Genomic DNA, 13,367 nt, shown 5'->3' on the forward strand with positions numbered 1-13,367 from the left:
AGGGACACGCCGGTATTATTATGGACTCGGACTTCGCGGCCAAGGCTGACGCTGAGGGGACGGGTGCCTCCGGTTGTTCTGGACAGATCAAATCGGCGTTTTAGACGGATCGACGAGCTGCGTTAGATGGAGGCTGTCCTTGTCTTCCTTCCTCGCGAATTTCGATTTGAATTCTTAGAAATTCCATCAGCTCCTTGTTGCCGCGTCGCGGATTCGTCCGTTAGCCCCTTGTCCGTCGATCTCCTTAACCCTCTGCCGGTACAGTAGAGTCAGGTCATCCGGCAGGCATCGGAGGAGCACACGGTTCAGGATTACGGCGTACTGCTTTCGCGGAACTCCGAGGGCGTCGAGGGCGCTGACACGGAATAGCACCTTGTCGTACATTTCGCGGAGCCTCTCGATGTCCATTGAGCTTCTGATCAGCTTCGTTGCCATGAGTTGATCAATGTGCTCATTGATGAGCAAGTCTCGTCGGCCGAACCGCTGAACTAAGGTCTTCACCGCGTGGTCGTAGTTCGCGTCAGCAAGCCGGATTCCCTCAATGGCTCGTTTGGCGTCGCGGATCAAGTGTGTCAATAAGTACATAAACTTCTCAATCTTCCGCAGCTAGGCATTTTCGTGGATCGTCACATTAAAATGATCCCAAAACGCTTGCCAGTCGTGCAGATTTCCCGAAAACGCTGGGATCTGGAGCTTGGGAAGCATAACCGTCCGATGACGTGTAGCATGCGTGTGCCCGCCTGACGTACCCGTGGGAGCAGTAACTGGAGCCGCTGTCCCTCCGCTGGCGCTGGAATCGGTCGCGCTGGGCACTTGCTGGGCGTTTCGTAGGAGGAAGCGTGCTTGAGAGACGGCGTAGGATATCATGCGGGTATACTCTGCCGCTCCTTCGAGCTCCTGCTCCAGCCCGTCGTCATCCGTGGCATCGGCGATTTTCTCGTTGAGGGCGGTGAGCTCAGGCTCTCGCTGTACGATGTACTCGACGTGGGAGCTCAGGGTTGCCGCGTCGGGAGACGGCTGCTGCAGCAGGTCATTCAGCTGGTTGAGAGCTCACGTGACGCCGCTCCTGACTACGCCACGAGCCTTCCGAAGGCGGTTGATGGACGAAGCCATGCGGGTGATGCTCCGAAGGGCCATTTCCCGGGTTGATCGGCACCGAAGATGTCGCGGAAGCTACCGCGAGTCCAGGCCCAGAGCCCTAGACGGAGCGATACGTGTGTCCTCGAATGACCCGATGATGATCCTGGCGCGTGCTCACGCCCACTTCGTCCTTCTTTTCTACATTGACTACAGTCAACGGCCGTTACAACAGACCCCCTATCCGGGAAAAGCGTCCGCTGTAGCCAAAGTATGGAGTATCCGACGGGGGAAAGGGGGAGGGCTATATGAGCGCAAAAGTGGCTACTTTGACCAATATTGCATATGCATAGTACAGACACTGTTCTTTCTACACGCCTGCAGCACCTCTGCACAGTGTTCGCGCGAGGGCAAAGAATCATCTAAACACTGTTTCCAAAGCTTAGCACCGGCACTTGGAAAAGGCCTTGCGCATGCGGTCAAGTGTGTGAAGAAGCATGATAACCTGAGCCAATAATGCAAGAGTTTAACTAGGAGCAATTATGAACCAGCTATGAAAATCAGTCTGATGAAATATAAGTCTGAAATAGTCTGATGAAAAACAGCTGTGAAATTGAAAGTTAGACCGGTTGGACTAGGCACGACCACTGGCAGATGGCACACGATGGATGGCAACCAAGCCCCCTACTTGAGGCATTTCTTACCTTTTTTACCTAACGGAACAGGAACGATGCATGCGTGGGAATAATATAGACTGAACTTCACTGAACCCGAGTTCTTTATTACATAAAAGACTTTGAAGAGGGCAGACTCGATCAACTGCTGGTGCACCACTTCGAGTATTTGATAGCCCTGTTTTCAATCTCACCGGAGTCTCGTTTATCGGCAGCGGCCTTCTTCTTGAAGGTCGAGCTTGTTCTTGAAGGTCTGCTTAGACACGCCTGTACTTCTGGTGATGTCGGCCTGTGTTTCCCCATGTTCGACAACATTCATTTCGCTTAATTTATCCGACAGTGAAATCAGCTACCCAGCCACTCATGCCGTCGGTCGCACAAAAAACCAATGGTACTGGTTTGCCCAGTTTGCCTTGGCTGCACCAATGACCGCCTGCCAACGATGTTGCCAGACATAATAGTTTTCTTGCCAAACTGAACAAAGAAAAAGCATATCGGGTTCTGGCCCCGTGGAAGTCCACTATAAACATTCAGTCGAAACAATTTTAAATGCGAATGCATTTCTTAGTCGGGGGTTGTCGTGCGTTGGCCGGCGTGCGCCTAGGAAGAGCTGTGGCGCGCCTAGCAACCGGAGCAGGTGGTAGCTCGGGCGGGAGTAGCGGAGGGCAAGGGGAGAGAAGGAGCGCGCTCGGCGTGTGAGGGCGCTTGCATCGCGGAGCTCGGCGGAGAGAGCTCGCGCGCGGGGCGGGCGTGTTGCGCGGGTCTCTCTCTCCTCTCCGCGTACCCTCTCTCCACTCGCTGCACTCGGAAAAATATATATAAATGCAGTGGAGCGCGCGCCTCTCTCCATGACTGCTTGCCGCAGCGCACTCATCGGTGCACCCATTGCATTCGCATTTCCGCACGATCCCCTTTGGGGAGGTGGGGGGAGTTTTTAAGTGTGGACTTCTTAAGCGACCCTGAATCACGCGTCCACCGCCATCCGTCCGTCCGCACCATATACCCACTTAGGGCGATTGGCCAAGAAGAGTTCCTAATTTCTTTAGCACATACCCACTTAGGGCGATTGGCCAAGAAGAATTCTTTCGCATCACCCGTGCATTCCCACTTCCCCATCGACGACTGCTGCTTCGCCAGGAGCGGCAGTCGGGGCAAGTACTGCGGCGTCTACCTCGTCGGTCACGTCTACGCGAACCTCGTGTCGCACGCCGTGTCCACCTCGCCGGTCAGGGACGAGTCGCCGTACAGTGCCGTCTACACCGACGCGTACTCGGGCGACGGAATCGTGGTCGTCACCCTCTACCTCGCGCCAAACATCTCGCGCGACGACGTCGTCGAATACGTGGACGCGGCGATGGAGAGTGTGGCCAGGCGCGTAAAGCCCTCGGACCCGGTCGTGGTTGTTGGGGACTTTAACGTGGACGTGCGAAAGGGCGGCGAGTGGTTGATGGAATACATGCTCGCCAACCACTCCATGACGTGCCTACCGCTAGAGGCTCCCACCACCATCAACGGCAGCTACATCGACCTGGCCTCTGCGAGGAACTGTCTGATACGCGCGGTCTTGCAACAACTCTTGACCGTACATTTCAGTGACCACAAGGCGGTCATAATGATCGTCAACGACAACGACAACACCAACAAGTGCTGAATAAAGAATACTGTCGTTTCACATTAATTGCGTGTGGGTGTGATCTCCTCGAACATACACTTTAATTCACCAAGATGTCCAGAAAACGACTAACGGGGTGTGTGAATCCCCACTTGATCACGCGGGGGTGTTAAATGCAACTAACGGGCGAATGCCAACACAGTTCAACATAACTCCCCCTCATAGCATCACCCGTGCATTCGCACTTCCCCATGTTCCCCTTCGGGGAAATTTGCCTAAAATTTAGTTTGGTGTAGCCCATAGTCTTCTCTAGCCAGGTCCGTTTTGAGCGGAGTGGGCTCCATTTAAAATGCATCATGACCAGACAAACCAACAGAAATGGCCTGTTGTAACTGGAAGTTTGTTGCTGCTGGACCTGCTGTAACGAGCATAGACTGTATTAAACTGGGTAGTAGGTAAAACAGAAGAGGTGTTTGTTTATAATGTACCAGCCACTTTCCTTACCCTTGTAATGTCAGAGGGATATAATGGTGATTTTTCAGCTGCCAACCCAAGCCAGTGATAATGCAGGACAGTGCAGTTGATTAGTGCCCCCAGTCGTGTTTCCTCCTGTTGCCCAGAGGTGCAATATCAAGTGAAAACACTGATAGCTCGGTGGACCCCTTTGATGTGAGTGCATACATTCGGTAGTTTTCTAATATGTGTCATTCATATTGGTGAAAACAACATCTTCCTGCGGTGTAATAAAGTTAAGTGAGTTATCAAAAGTGAGTTCTTAAAAAAACAAAGTTGTATTTTGTCTCTATGTGCCCTTTAAGGGGGGACGTTGCAAGTAAAATAATTTTGTTAATTACAGACCAAATTTAGTAAAATTAGGAGATTTTATGTAGCTAACTAACCTAACAACGAAACTTAAATCAGTTTACAAATATCTTCTATACTTTTTTAGTTACCAGATAACTTCAGAGAGCTGTCCCAAGATTAATTAATTAGGCAAGAACTCAACAAGGTTTTTATGCCAGCATCACCAGGAAGGTCTATTCTGTGCAAGGAAGCTTTTTTATGCTTGCTTTATTTCCGTTAGGTATCCAGAAAGAGACAGAAGTTTCACTTTCTTTTTGACTGGAAACTATTTCTGGTTCCGAAAGGAAGGTGAAACTTCTCTTGTTCTTTCTTTATCCCTAAAGGATGTAATGCAATAATCTAATAGCTTCTTTGAACAGAATAGACCTTCCTGGTGATGCTGACGTAAACGTCTTGTTGACTTCTTGTCTAATTAGTTAATTATGCTGAATGCAAGTTTCAGGTCATTAGTTTTCTATCTTAATAAGTATGGAAGGTATCCTTAAACTGATCTTAGTTTTGTTGTTAGAATGATTAGCTACATAAATGCTCCTAATGTGATTCAATTTGGTCCATAAATAAAGTCGTTTTACTTGCCACGTCCCCCCTTAAAGCGTAAGCAGAGCAGTAAGGAGATGCTGAAGAATAACAGTGCCGACTGCAACTTTTGGTTTTGAAGCTGTGTAAAAGTCAAATATTACGGAAGATTTTATTTTATTATTACTTGAGCTCTCGTATTGTGTTGACGTCAATGCTTGTACAGACACATCAAGACCTATGCCTGGCTACAGGCACCCAAGAAAGTGATACAGCCTATGCCCGCTACAACGAACCCTCTTAATTTGGGGGAAAAATGTCCACTATATCCCAAGTATGCAGCAGCCAAACAAGGGGAAGGCAGGGGTATATAAATGTAAAGGGGATGCCCGCAGCATCTCTGCAAAACGTTACCCGGAGGAAAAGAATTGCAAAACATTGTTTTTAGGATTAGCCTTTCCTAAAGCACCGGCACTTTTTAAGGGCCTATTGTGCGTGTTCGAGTGATTAGATTGCGCGCTAAGCTGTGCAAAAAAGCGATAACGTGACTAGGAAAAATTCCTAACCAGCTATAAAAATCAGTCATGGCCAGCTAATTAGCTAAGCTCTTTCTAAACCGTTCGTGACAAGGCATGGTCTAACCTGAAATCTTTTGTGCGACAATTCAGATGGCTGCCTAACGTTCCCCTGAGACAGCTTCCGCAGTTTTAATGATTTTAGTCTGGTTACTAAAACAGCTGGAGATGGAGGACGAGGAATAAACTTTGTTTTTATGTTAGTTATGGAGTCACGGCAATGAGGGGTCTTCTCAGTTTTGGGTGGTCGCTGCCTAGCAGGCCCTTTCAACCAGCTGAAGCTGATCGATCGCCGGGGTTTGGGCTGCCTAGCATGCCTTCCCACTGCTATTATGAAGTAATCTGATGAACAGCTGTGAAATCGAAAGTTACACCAGTTGGGCCCTGCACGGCCATTGGCAGATTTCACACAATCGATGGGAAATATCCCCCTACTTCAGGCATTTCATACCTTTTTCATCGAATGAAATGGGAGCGATGCATGTGTGGGAATAATAAATGGCAAACTTCACTGAACCTCAGTTCCTCATTTCTAAAAAACTGACAGGGGCAGGCTGGACCTCCTGGTGCACTACTTAGCATAATTGAGAGTGCTGTTCTTCAATCTCACCAGTCTCTCTCCTTTTTTTCTTTTTTTTCAGCTTCCTTGTTCGTGAAGGCTGAGCAGATCATCTTATTAGTCAGGCCCGTACTTCTGGCAATGCCGGCCAGTTTTCGGCCTGTTCGACAGCGTTAATTATGCTTCGTTTATCCAGCAGTGAAATGAACTACCCGCTGCTGTTAGCACAAAAAAATGGCCACTGGTGCAGGCTGAGCTTGGTGGCACCAATGACCCATTAAGAATTGAGAGTATTGTCAGACACAGTTTTCTCACCAAAATAAACAAAGGAAAAGGATACCGGGAGCCGGCACCGTGAAAGTCCGCTATTAACATTCAGTCAAAAGAATTTTCGCCCGAAATTTAATCTATTGTAGCCAATAATCTGCTGTGACTTGGTCCGTTATGGGTGGAGTATATTCAATTAAGAATGCATGGAGACCAAACAAGCCAACAGAAATGGTCTGTTGTAACCGAAGTCTGTGTTTGCCGGATCCGCAGTAACGAGCGTAGATTGTATTTCTTTTGCACAGCCTTGCCCTCTGCTCGTGACCGGCAGCAACTTGCCATTGCAATATTGTTGCGCGTCCGTTTCCTTATGTTGTGATCACAAATAGGGCTTGATAGCATTGTGCGTGATTCGAGGGGACAAAGTGATGGAGGATTGCAAATTTTATGGCAGGTAAAAGTGAAAAGTTCAAATGAAATTGTCTGTAAAATATGAACAATGGATGGTTGAACCATACCGTTTAACCAGTAACCATTGTTTGTCGGTTAAATTCCATTTCAGGTTTAGCTTGCTAAAAAATAATGGTTCAAGGGCTGGTTTGCTTGTGGAAAAAATACCAGTTAGGTTGTGGTTCTTGTGTCGGTTTCCATTTTGGCTCGGCACTCTGATGCACATTACATTTCTCATGTACGAGTGTGCGAATATTAGGAATGAAATGAAAAGAGTACAAAAAGGCATGTCAGGTCTGCTGTGTAGTAGGAACTAAACTAGTTCGAGCTTAACTTTTTTAGAAGCTTTAATATTTTTCTTTATTTTATGCTAACTGCATATGCATGTTACAAAGTGGTTCTCGGACACATTGTACTTTTTTTCTCCAGAATTCCAGTACCAAGTGCTGACCAGGCTGACCGTGTTACGCATGGTGCAACAGCAGCAAGGAAGCTGCTTATGTCGCTCACACAGAGGATGTCTAGAAGACACCAGCCTTCAAAGGAACCAGCACTGTCCAGTTCCCCTTTCAGGGACTACGAGTCTCTGGAGAGGTTTTTTGGACACCACCCTGACTGGGCCAAAGAAGGAAACTTTAGTAAGAAATCGCAATTCTGCGATTTTTATAGCTCACTTAACATATATAAAGTTGGTAAATGAGCACTTCGATTTGGTTCATTGGTTTATTCAATAGGAAATTCACATTTACCATGTACAAGCAAAATGAGCTTATTTTCCAATGGTGAGCGCTCTTTTATGGCAGCTTTAATGTTTACAATGACTTTTTCGTGCCTTAATTAGCTGGCAGCTTGAATCGGTGACATGGTATTGCAAGAACAGGGCTTTCATCGCAGTTTGTTGGTAACTGAACTTGTCTACCACTGTAAGCATGCAAACCACTCATGCCTGGTTGTGCTAACTGCAGCCTTACTGACGCTATGGCCTGCCTGCATTGCTTTAGCTTGCACCTTTTAAAAGATTGCTCAACCGCGTAAGCTTTTGGGGGGAGAGAAAAACGTGCAAAAAGCCCCCATTCCCACTGAAAGAAAAAACAGCAGTTGCATGGTACTATATTGGCTGCCGCCTTGGTGTCTGTTTCATATTCATGTTCATTTAATTGCCCCTGTGGTCCCCTGGTATTTCTTAAGGGGCCATTAAAACAGTTTCCCACTAGTTATGTGCCAGAGCTCATTGCCGCCAAAGTCCAAGCCTGTGCAGTACAGTGTCTAGATCCTTTGCGCAGACTGCAGTACTGGGGGACAACTTTCTGGGCCAATGGAAAGAAGGCTACAGGAGAGACCAAACCTCTTTGTGTTACTGCGCCAATGTAGTTCCCGATAAATTGGTTTTCATTTCAGCTCTGGCGTGACAGATACGCATTTGCTACAGATCATTTCGTTGGATGAGACCCGTAGTTGAATGCACTGAACCACGATCACTGATGCAGGCACATTGGCATCTCCTTCCCTACGCCTCATTTGTTTCTCAATACAAGCCAGTGCTTTTACTGGAGAACTCGGAGCGGCCTAATCATTTACAGGGCGAATGGTAGCGTCCAGCTCTGTGTCATCAATGAATGAGCAGCCCAGCCAGTACCCAGTGGTCAGCAGGAGGAGACAAAGCAGACGGCAGTAGAAAAAGAGATTGCGGAAAGAGTAGCGTGTGCGTGCAAAACAGCAAAACGGGGCGACCTGCAAGAATAGCATAGCGGCTTCACCGAAACACGACGTCACGGCCTCTCCTAAGCTTTCCTTTCCCCCATGCCGCAGGCACTGCTGTATGAAGTTTCAAAATGCTGAACATGGCTTAGTTTTTTTTATATTCATTTATATAATATATAAAGTAGTGTATCTGCAGTGTCTTCACGTTTGGAAGACCATGTAGCACCACAAGCCTGGCTAGTACCGCTGGTGCACCATGATAAGAACACAATCTTTTACTTTCATTTTTTTGCTTGCTACCCCGTTTGCTGGCATCATGAAAGGCACAACGTTCTGGTAAAAATAATTTGTGTGCACAGTGACCTGTTTTTTTCTTCCAGGTGTACGCTAAGGTTGGAGTTGTCATGCGGCATGAAGAGAAATGTGTGAATGAAAGCATGCTTTGCCTTTTTTTTTCTGCGGTGTAGTTTGAGGAAAGGAGCGTGTGTAGTGTGTCAGATGACTGGTTCCTTTTTTTTTCTTCTCACCAATCAAATGCCTCACCAGCTGCTCCACTCACAATGGGTGCCTACAGAAACTGTATTGTATTCCAGGCGAGCACATCTTAATTAGGCAACATACAGATGCGTTAATTACTACCGCAGGAGATTTAGCAGTCACTAAAACCCCCGTGTTATATCGCGTTACATGTTGAAAGTCACTGGTGTGCAGTGGAGTAAGCTCGAATGAACATTACCCTTGATTTCTGTATCACACGTGTTAAGGCTGTATTAACAACACAGATTTTCCTGTACCCATGCCTAGATTGAAGAACTCTCTAGCCAGGGCGGCTCAATAGCAACTGCCTGCGCGAGGCGCCTACTGAAGGTGCTGTTGGCGGACAGCTTAGCCAAGGAGTTTTCATGGTTCGGCAAAAAGGGGAAACACCCATTTTTCAAGCTGCGATTGGCACCTTGCATTGTGTGTAAGTTGATATCTTCATGTTATTACAGACATCATCGGCTCTTCCTCACGCCATTCGCTTGTGGAATGATCTCTCGAATGACATCGCATATCAATCAGACCACGAAAAATTCAGACAACTTCTCCACTCTTTCTTTCAGTGATAGAAACGTCGACTGGTTCTTTTTACAAGTATTTGTGCCACCTCCTGTATCGCTCCAGTGTAATTATATCCATTCGTTTTTACTCCGGTTCCTCCCGCTTACAGATTAAGGCCTTGTGTTCGGTAAAACAGCATCGCGCTCTTCTTTTTCTTTCTTTTTTCTTACCGCTTCACACTTTGTGACCGCTGCATTTTCAGTTTATAATGTCCTTATACACACAAGTAAAACTCTGTTATCCTGTGTTTTCGAAACAAGAACAAGTTGCTTTCTGCGCGTTGTTACAGAATATTTTTAACTACGTGTGTAGTAGGTGTTTTTTACTAAGTTCTATTGCGCATATTTGCATTCCTTCCCACCTGCAATGTTCCATGTATGTGTCACTTCAAGTGACTTTTTTTGTACATTCTTTTTCTCTTTAGTGACATATATCCTGTTATTTGCTGTTCCGTTCTTTCAAGGTTCATGTTCCCTTACAGTTCTGTCACGACACTCACCCTTTGTTACCCCCCTTACACAATGCCCTGCAACAAGGGCCTGTAAGGTATTTTTAAATAAATAAATAAATAAAATAAATAAATTCCTTCACCAGACAACGTATAGCACCCCAATTTCTATTGTCCTATGCAAATATCAGCTTTGTTGACAACCGGCAGCTTATTACTTTTTATTTCTAGAAGAGGTATTAAATTTGTCTGAGCCTTTGCAGCACAGAATTTTTACCCACTTTCCGACCGTTACGGTCTGCAACCATTTTGGCAGTTTCGGGCACCACGAAAAAGAACGCAAACTGTGCAAGAATCCCTGTCATCAATAACTGATGCTTCATCACTGAAGTCATCATTACTTTAACGTATATGCGCCACCATAGAACGCATGTGATGAGGAAACGGTCCGGTTTCTGAGAAGACAGCGTTCAAGTGAAAACGCTCTAGAATCCAGATGGCCTGTTCTGAACATTGTGCTGCACCTTAGGGCAGAATGAGAAAACTTCAACAAATTTCACTTATTCCTCTAGAGAGAGAAGAATATGGGCACATCGCAATGAGAGAAGCCCACGAAGTTTAACCTTAGACTCCCAAGCCGGGCAAGCCCGATAGGGGACCGCTGTGGCCATGTTGAGTTGTCGGTTATCGGGCAGGGCCAGACAATGAACCGCAAAGGCTTAACCTCTTGCTTACATAATGTTCTGTAGTTTATATCCACTGTGGTCCTGATGAAACTGGCTTGGGATGTGATGATGCCAGTGAATTTTACTATTTTGGGTTTTCAGCAAAGTTTAAGGCTTACAAATAAGGATGGTTGATATTACCACACAGTTTGCTTCCTCTATTCAGTGCGATACCCTGATTGAACTATGAACAGGTCTGCATGGTGTAGTTGAATGCAGTATTGTAATTTGAGTAAACATTGCACGAAAAGAATAGCTCAGTATGCAGCACTCTGCTTTGTCAATGAGGAAAGGTGACATTGCCAAGCATCTCCAACATGCAGCAGAAAATAGCGATGTTGCTTAGCTTGCAAGGCTCAGCAACAGACTACTGGCAGCAATGACAAGCTGATGCTGGTCGTTGCAGCTTGTTACCGCTTATTAGATCGGAACTCTGGGTGAAAACAGTTAAAAAAACATGCAAAAAAGGGGACTATAATATAATCGCTCTATAGGTTGGCAAGCATGATTAGTGAAAGTAGCCATAAACTGTGTTCCCCTGTAGTAACCCTACAGCTCATCAGACAGCCCATCTAGGGAGGTCTTGGCTGCTAAGAATGCTTTAAAGGAACCATGAAGACAGAATACAAGTTTTGTTCATTTGTTCTTTGGGCCGATAACAATAATGCCAATTTTATCACAGGCCTGAAACAAATAATCTGCATACTAAGGAAAACCAGGTGACGCAGTGCTGACACCCGAGCCACTTCGTGGAGATGTCGCTGTTAGAATCTTGTTTACACACCTCTAACCAAAGCCACATCCAAGAAAAATGACTGGGCAATTACCGTGTATTCAATTATAAGGCGAAGGTGCAGTTTGGAGGGTCAAAAAAAGTATATTTCTGCGGATATGAAGCGAAGGAAAGAAGACAATTAAATTCCTTACCTTTCAGCAAAGCAGACACCAAGTTTTCACGAATTATCTGCGCACGAAGATATTTATTCAGCGCGCGACGACATGCACACTCAGAAACTACTGTCCTCAGAGGTAGTATCAGAGTTCTCCAACCTCATCACTTGAAGAGGGCAGCGTTCTCAGTGCCATCAAGAGCAATAGAAATGCAGCACTTTCGGGAGGATGCTCCCACCATAGCTTCGGGGATTGCTGCGCCCAAGTGTCCACCACCCACTGGGCAGCGAACCCCAGCATACACGGAGAATCCCACTTTAGAAACACTATGAACATCTTCCAGGAAGGACTCCAAGCACTCCAACAAAAATTTAAAATGGCGTCCTGACTTGTTTGCAAGCTTTTTGGCTTTTACTGGCTTGAAGCATGCGGCTAGTGCTGGCTTAGATCGATCACACGGTCGAAGGCATCTGCTGCCATGGCTTCTAGTGTATCGCGAGCTATTCAGCAGACTTGCAGTTGCCAAAACTCTGGCTCTTCGATTTACAGTCTCAGACTCACTGCGGGCTCCCCGAGAAGCAGTCCGGCATTCGATTTTCCCATATATCCCTATAGCTTCGGGAAGTTCTCAAACTACCCGCGGACTATCCGCGGCGAGTCCGAGACTATTAATCGAAGAGTCCAACTATCTGCAACCTGCGTTTGTGTAAAGTGTTATTTTGAAATCTCTTTGTTCATTTCTAACAGTGTTTTTGAGCTCTTTTGAAAGCTTTGAAATGGTCATAATGTGGAAACTAAAACTTTCACACCAACATCACCATATATACTAAGCTTGGAATATAAGAAGGGGTATGATTTTGAGACTATAAATTTTGGGAAAAACCCTCGCCCTAAATTCGAATAAATACAGTAATTCCTTTAACTGGACTAGTACTTCAATGCTAATATGCCGTTAACACACTGATCACTATGTTGATAGTGGCAGCCCATAATACATCACTCCTGCCCACATTACGTAAATGCCGTGCAAAGCTTTTCAATATTTGTTGCATTCTTTTGGCTAAAGAAAACGTCTCTTTGGGTTGAAATGGAGCTGTGTGAGCTACCAAAGGCTAGTTTTTTCAAAGTGTATTTTGTCTGCATGGCCTGTTCAAATATTACTTGTGCTCCTTATTTTCTGAACAGCTTGGCATTGCAGTGTGGCATGCTGCAGCAGAAGGTGTTGCTGTAACAGCCATCGGTGGTAAAGCTGCCTGAAGAAGGTGAGGATGCCCAAGCCTCACCTTATTAGGCCTTCTCACCTTCTTTCTTTGACGCCGCTCCACTGGTCCTGGGAATACCCACCGCAGTGCCTCAGTGGCTAAGGCGTAGTGCTGCTGAGCATGAGGACGCGGGTTCGATTCCCAGCCACGTCGACGGCTTTTCCGATGGAGGCAAAAAGCAAAAACGCTCATGTGCTTGAGATTTCGGCGCACGTTTAAGACCCCCAGGTGCTCAAAATTAGTCCAGAGCTTAACACTACGGCGTGCCTCATTGCCTGTGTTGCGTCGGCATGTTAAAGCCTACAATCAAATCAATCAATCAATCTGATCTTGAGAATGGATCCCAGCAACTGCTTAAATATCATGAATTTCTGCAGTCATTTTGTTAGACGTTGGCTCAATTTTTAGGTGGGTATTATTGCCATGGTAGACTCCTACAATTTGGGGTTCGTCTAGTTGAAATACTTTAGGCTTTAGAAGCATGCAATTTATGGCAACCTAGATGCAGTCATTGTGTGTACAGCGACTGATTTATTTTGCGCTGAAAGCTACTGAATGCAAAATAACTTCTTTTAGAGGGGCAGTGAAGACAAAATACACGTTTTATCCAACAGGAAAACTGGCATCAACAAGTTGGATACCAAT

Source organism: Haemaphysalis longicornis, unplaced genomic scaffold (assembly GCF_048455015.1).
Source record: "Haemaphysalis longicornis isolate Haplotype H1 unplaced genomic scaffold, Haemaphysalis longicornis Haplotype H1 scaffold_1, whole genome shotgun sequence".
In the NCBI taxonomy this organism is placed as follows: Eukaryota; Metazoa; Arthropoda; class Arachnida; order Ixodida; family Ixodidae; genus Haemaphysalis; species Haemaphysalis longicornis.